This window comes from Osmerus mordax, chromosome 22 (genome assembly GCF_038355195.1).
Source record: "Osmerus mordax isolate fOsmMor3 chromosome 22, fOsmMor3.pri, whole genome shotgun sequence".
NCBI classification, from domain to species: domain Eukaryota; kingdom Metazoa; phylum Chordata; class Actinopteri; order Osmeriformes; family Osmeridae; genus Osmerus; species Osmerus mordax.
In genome coordinates this window covers 9,683,294-9,689,627 of record NC_090071.1, presented here as the reverse complement: position 1 = coordinate 9,689,627, position 6,334 = coordinate 9,683,294, and the positions used below count along the sequence as shown (strand labels likewise).

The window sequence follows — 6,334 nt, the reverse complement described above, 5'->3', positions numbered from 1 at the left end:
GGAAGTGAAAAAGGCCAACAATTTCAGTGGTGGTCAGCATCAAGCAGAGACAACCCTTCAAGCTTGATAAAAACAAGCTTTAGAAACAACATGGTCATAATCATGTGTCATTTTCTCTGACATTTTAAGGAGTGTTTCTTCTTGCAATTCCTCTAATCTATTTTCCAACCTGGCATTCTGTAAATGTCAATGTGGTTTGGTTCTACAGAGAGAAGAAGGTGAGTGAAAGCAGTTATGGTAGTAGAAGGTACTGTGTATAGTAGAAAGAAAGAAAGAGAGAGAGAGAGAGAGAGAGAGAGAGAGAGAAAGTGAGGTGGAGAAAGAGAGAGAGACAGAGAAAAGGTGAGAGGAAGAGAGGGAGGGAGAGAGAGAGAGAGAGAGAGAGAGGGAGGGAGAGAGAGAGAGAGAGAGAGAGAGAGAGAGAGAGAGAGAGAGAGAGAGAGAGAGAGAGAGAGAGAGAAGAAAGAAAGAACTGGAGTAGGATGTATGTTTACCACCAATGGGGTCATGACTGTGCTTTCTCTGCCAAGATCTAACAAGATCATCGCTCAGCAAATTAGGTTTGATCAGGGCTCAAGGAATCTCTCTGCTGAAATGCTAAACTGTCTGAATGGGAAACTAAAATGTAGCATTAGTGAGGTGATTTGGAAAATGCACATGAAAGGCAGACCAGATAGGTAAAACCCCCAAGTGAACAAGCCTCAATCAATCAAATTGACTGACAGCACTCACACACACTCACACAAACACACACACACCACTCCATGACAGCTTTAATCTGTTTCAGTTAAATCAGCATTACATTGAACATTTGGGTTAAAAGCTTTCCCAATCAGGTGTGTGATGGTTTGCGAGGTTTTCAGGATCTATGCTCACACTGGAGAGAGTGTCCCAGGCTGTGGTCTGGCTTTAATGGCCTACCGAAAAGTCAATCCACTGGAATTTCCACGGGCTGGGCTCCACCGCCCATCTTCTTCATGTTTCTACTTAGTCTGTTCACTCTGCCTCACTGATCACTACTTACCTGATTCCTTAATCGAGTATGGTGTTAGATTAACTTGACCTGCTGATCCTATGGAGGCAGTCCGAGAGGAACGTCTGTGGAATACATTTGTATGAATCATGCTTTATTGTTAACCACAAAGTAACACTTTGTTAATGGACTTAAGAAAGCTGTTTAAATTCAATGCAGCTTTCTTCACCTCCTTAGAGAGACTATAGGAGCACAATAATAGGCATTACTTCCTGCTTGGAATGCAGATCATACCCACATGAATACCGAACGCCTCCTCGAATGATCCCAAGGTGACATCATCCTACTCCACATCTGCCAAGGAGAAAGCCAGCATCTCCATAGCACTGTCGATACTAACTACTAATTACAAGGTATTATGAATGGACTTGGACAGATTTAGCTCCAGGCTAGGTATATATGCTGGTCTGTGGGAGACTGCTAGCTCTGACCAGTCCCATGGTGTGTTCCTAGCTTCCAACATAAATTTTTTCACTATCTGCATGTTTTTGAGCCTCTAGTTCGCCGGTGGTAAGAGTGGCAATCACAGAACAACTCTGATTCATTGCCTGAAAACTGTGTGCATATGTGTGTGTGTGTGTTTATGTGGGTGGGTGTGTGTGTGTGTGTGTGTGTGTGTGTGTGTACAGTATGTGTGGGAGGATGGTTGCAAAACTATGCTTTAGCCTGCAACAGCATTTTCACAATCAGTATGCCTCCTCTGCAGTGAGATCAATATGGGGACCCAAGGGGGTGAGCTTGACTCTGGATCGACGTTCTTCCTAGTCATTACCACCATAAAACTGTTTGCGGTATGACATTGTTTATTATGGTCTGTTCCTATGTACTTAGAGAAGGACTGGTACTTTATGTTTGTTATAACTCAGTTGAGAACCATTCTCGAAAGCAGCCTTACAATTTTCACTTAAGGTAAACGTTATTTTGGGTTAGTCATTGAGGAGATTTTTCAAGAAGCTCTGAAAGGAGCTGTACGGCAACAACCAAACTCTGTGGTCTGTTACACTCACAACGTTAACTCAGCACTCATATCTGCTTACTGGTCAGGTCAACATGGGTGTCAGAGGATGGATGTTGAGACAACTAACAACACATAAAGACAAGGGATAGTTAACGACAATCTGTGAAAACAGACACAGACATTTCCTGATGACTAGGATAATGGGTGTAGTAGAGCTACTGTACTGAGTTCACGATCCCTAGAATGAGTCTCTGTTCTCAGACCTGCTGCTAATCAGGCGGGTGCATGGTGCATTGTCACTAACATTCCACTTGGCCGGGCAATGGCCTTGGGCACAGATCATGGTAGCAATGCGCATTGTTCACGCACTCAATAGGCAGTGCCAGTGCATATGTTGTGGGCAAGAGTCACAGGAGCCAAATTTGTGTCTGGCTCATTCCAAGAATATTTTATCTTTGCTCTTGCTCATTCCAACTTTGGCTCCTTGATGAAAAAGTTTGTGTCGCTATCACCAATGAATGCTAAATCAAGATATGTAATTAATTATCCGAAAGCAGCAGACTGTGTTCTCTCTTCTGAATTTGAAAACTGCATATGCAGATTTATCAGCTTGAGAATAACCCCCAAAAAGTGAATACTGCATTCAGATTCCATGACTTAGGCCTATTTCTAATTATTATTGAAAAAAATATCAATAGACCCTGTTAATAATCAGCCAATGAAAATAGTCATAATAGGTGAAAGTAGTTAATTATGATGTGTAACAATAAAGCAATTTTCAGGTCAGTTTTCTTTGGTCAAGTGTCGATTTCACTGATCTTTTAAAATCCAGAGATAATAAAGAGGTCTATTCTCTATGGAATTTAGTTGGCTCATATTGGTTTGATATGTTTTCTGCCCCCAGGGAGATTCACTTGTTTCCTAGGTAACAAGCAGACACCCCCAACCTCACCAACACCAACCCCCCCCCGCCCGCCCGCCCGCTCGAGAGCTCTGCCCCGCCCCACCCCCTCCTTCACTGTAATTCATTTGGGCGATACCAACTAGATATTGGGAGGCTGTATATTGTAGTTTTTACATATCTACATCCCTTTATAAGACCAAGTTATGTCATTAGTATAATTTACATAAACATAGTAAGTATATCATTTCAATTTAAATGCATTTGCAGTATTGGAAAAATACGTGATACGTTTGTGTGTATCTTTTCTTCAATTTACCCCCGTCAATAAACTACAATTTGTCGTCCCTGCGAACTGTCAAACGCGCTTGTTGCTTCCCAAACAGCCTTACTTTCTGCAAAGTAGTTATCTAGTTAGCTAGTTACAAGCAAAACTTTCTGCCTTTAAATAAATTATCTTTAAGAATGTTTGCATTAAATTAACAAGAAGCCTTAGCTCGTCGTATCGTATGTAGTTTTTAATGCTGACCGTGGGCCTACTCTTCTCCACCTCGACATCGTGATTCAGACAGCTGGATGAGGCAGGTCACTTACAGTCTGTGGCATCACCAGGTAAACTAGATTGCTCTTATTAGGTTGTAGCTTGTTAACTCACCATATTGTTAACTAGCTAGTACGTTGCAAAAAATGTATTATCTAATCTACTGTACACTGCAGTTTACAATAGCGAAAGAAACGGCAGCTACGTGTTGGCATAGACTGCTAGTACTACTAGTAGTAGTAGTGATGCATGAAACTATACGTAACGACGCTAGCTAACTAGCGTATAGCTAGTCCTATAGCTTGCCAGCTAATGCTGTGTTAAATAGCGAGCTGAAAAGAATCAACCCGAATCCTCTTTGTAATATCGTGCCTGACACTGCTTTGGTTTGAAAAGCATAAACAATGCTGACAACGTCGGTTTGTAAAATGTAGTCTATGTAAAGGTAGTACATTACTGTAAGGGTTGACACTGATTTGAATCTGCCATGTAAAAAAAACAATTCTTATCGTGATGTGCGGCAACGGAGTCATTTTCATAATAGTAGGCTATTTACAGCAACTGCATATAGGCTACTTGCTGGTTCTTCAACCAACAGAACTGGTGAGCCGACACAAGTACTGTATTTGGGATTTTCCCTATCGGAAACATAGCACTGTCTGTGGTACTAATCTGTACTGTAGCTAAATGCTCAGTGTGTTCAGACTGGAATTTAAAAAATGTTTGCTGTAGGCTGTTGCATAAGTACTTTTCTACCAATGTCCTTTTAATTACTATACGCTTGTTCCAAAAGAAAACCTTCACTAAAATGCAAGTTGTCCTGTTATCTGTCGATCTGTTTTCTTTGTACATCACTGTAGCCATGGAAACCTACTGAATGAGACTGTCAGAGGCTCCGTGCAGTGCATGGGATAATCAACAATTAAATTAGTCTGAAGATGGGGGGGGGGGGAATGATTTTTTTTTTGACAATGACCATTTGTTTTGAGCTATCATTCAACAGGCTGCACTGTATGCATACTATGTAAAATCTTGTATGCAGCACACAGGGCATACTGTATTATAGTTTTGTTTTAATGATAGCCAAATTAAAACGTCAGGATGTGTTTCTACTTGTAACAGCTCTCCCTTTGATATTTGTTTCTAGTGTCTGGTCATATATCTGTTGTCAGTTGTTGCCTATGAGATGGACTAAATTTGGTCTGGCTTCAACAAACCTCCAGAGTCAAACAGGATGGGTGAGGGAGTTGAGACCACAAGGGAAGGAAGTTGCCTAGTATCACTTGACTCTGCTTGGTCTTTGTTTGTTTTCCTGTGGGGAAATCTATTTCGATCTCCAAAATTACCTGCAGATTGAAATGGGAGGTGTTAGTCATAAAAAAGCATTCAGTTGTTCAACTGATGAATCATTACGCAGCAGCATTGCCTTCAGGTTACTTGAGTTAATACTGTGTGGTAAATTTATTTAGTTTGTAATAAGACGAGGCATCCATCTTGACACACATTTTAGAGAACGCGGACAGTAGACAACACAGACACTTAAACATACTCATGATTCCAATCATCACAAATTCACTGAAACCAAGAAGAAAAAAAAGAAAACGATTGAAAATAAATGCCTGAGTTGCTTCTGTGCCATCCATGCAATTTTGCTACAAGCCTTTGAGTACAATGGCACGTAACATGTGGTTTTGAAAACATGGAAATGTTTTGCTCTGAACACTCCTGGCCTGATGAACATGGTCGTTCATTAGATGTATCATGCACAGTATCATTTGCTGTTGACGAGGACCACGGGATAACCACTGGCATCGCCCCCCTCTGTTACCTGTTGGTAGGAATCACCACCCTTCCTGTGGCTTCTATGTCAGTACGCTGCCCGGCCTAACCCTATATCAGAACACTTTAAAGTCACCGTCCCGTGGGTATATATTGCCCGCTGCTGAGGTTGACATTTCACCTGGTTCAAGAGATTAACCCCTTGTTGTAGATTAAAAAAGAAATGGTCCCCTTTTAGAACTGTATTGTCAAAGCTAGCCTGGAGGGTTAACAGGTTTATTTGGCAGCGGACTGTAAAAAGCATGTCCGCTCTCATTGATGTTGTTGATGAAGCATTCAGGTTGTCACATCATTTGCAGTCTTTGTATAGGAGTGGAAGCTGAAAGCAGAGAGAGAGAGAGAGAGAGAGAGAGAAAATGGGTGAGAGAGTGAGGAAGAGAATGGGTGAGAGAGAGAGAATACAGCTGTTGTATAGATTTGGACAGAAACATCGTGAAGCCGGGCCCTCTGACTCATCACTTCTGCGGTGCTCAGGCTTCATGTCGCACGTGACGCCAGAGAGGCTGCCGTCACCAGGGAGGAGAGGGAGAGGAGGAGGAGGAGTGGTGTGGGGAGGGAAAGGAGGAGGAGGAGGAGGGGGAGTCAAGGAGGGAGGAGGGGGAGATGAGAGAAAGGACTGAGCTCATTCCTTGGGGGATGGTGTTAATTATGGTGTTACAGGGTGCTGACTAGCTGAGCTTGTGGTTCGCATCTGACATAAGCATTTCAGATGGGTTACAAAAAATGTCCACAATGTTTTACCCTCTAGTATTAATAATCATATATTGTGTGTGCCTACAGTATTTTGAAAGAAAGTCTTACAGAACAGTGTCACCCTAGTTGAGCCGGGATGTGAAATTGTAAAATTAGTATACCTTTAAGATCAGCATTTGATGGCTGTCATTGAAAGTTCTGAGATGTCCATGCCAATCAGCACACAGTGAGCCAACAGAAACGTCTGTTATCAGACCTCTGTCCTCCTATTGGCCGGAGCAGTGAGGGGCGGTGCCTGCTGGAGGCGGATGGCCAGGAAGGGGCTGGCTGTGGGGGATGGCTGGAAGTGTTTCATCCAGATAGTTGAGC

General features: G+C 42.4%; 1 protein-coding gene across 1 annotated transcript in view; it reads left to right on the top strand.

Annotated features, from left to right (window-relative positions):
* The first annotated feature begins 3,241 nt into the window (after positions 1 to 3,241).
* The window catches only part of mbnl2 (muscleblind-like splicing regulator 2), a 37,655-nt gene continuing 34,562 nt past the window's right edge, over positions 3,242 to 6,334 (top strand). Inside the window, exon 1 of the mRNA XM_067260035.1 lies at positions 3,242 to 3,504. The gene's annotated coding sequence lies outside the window, so the exon portion shown is untranslated. The remainder of the gene's footprint in view (positions 3,505 to 6,334) is intronic.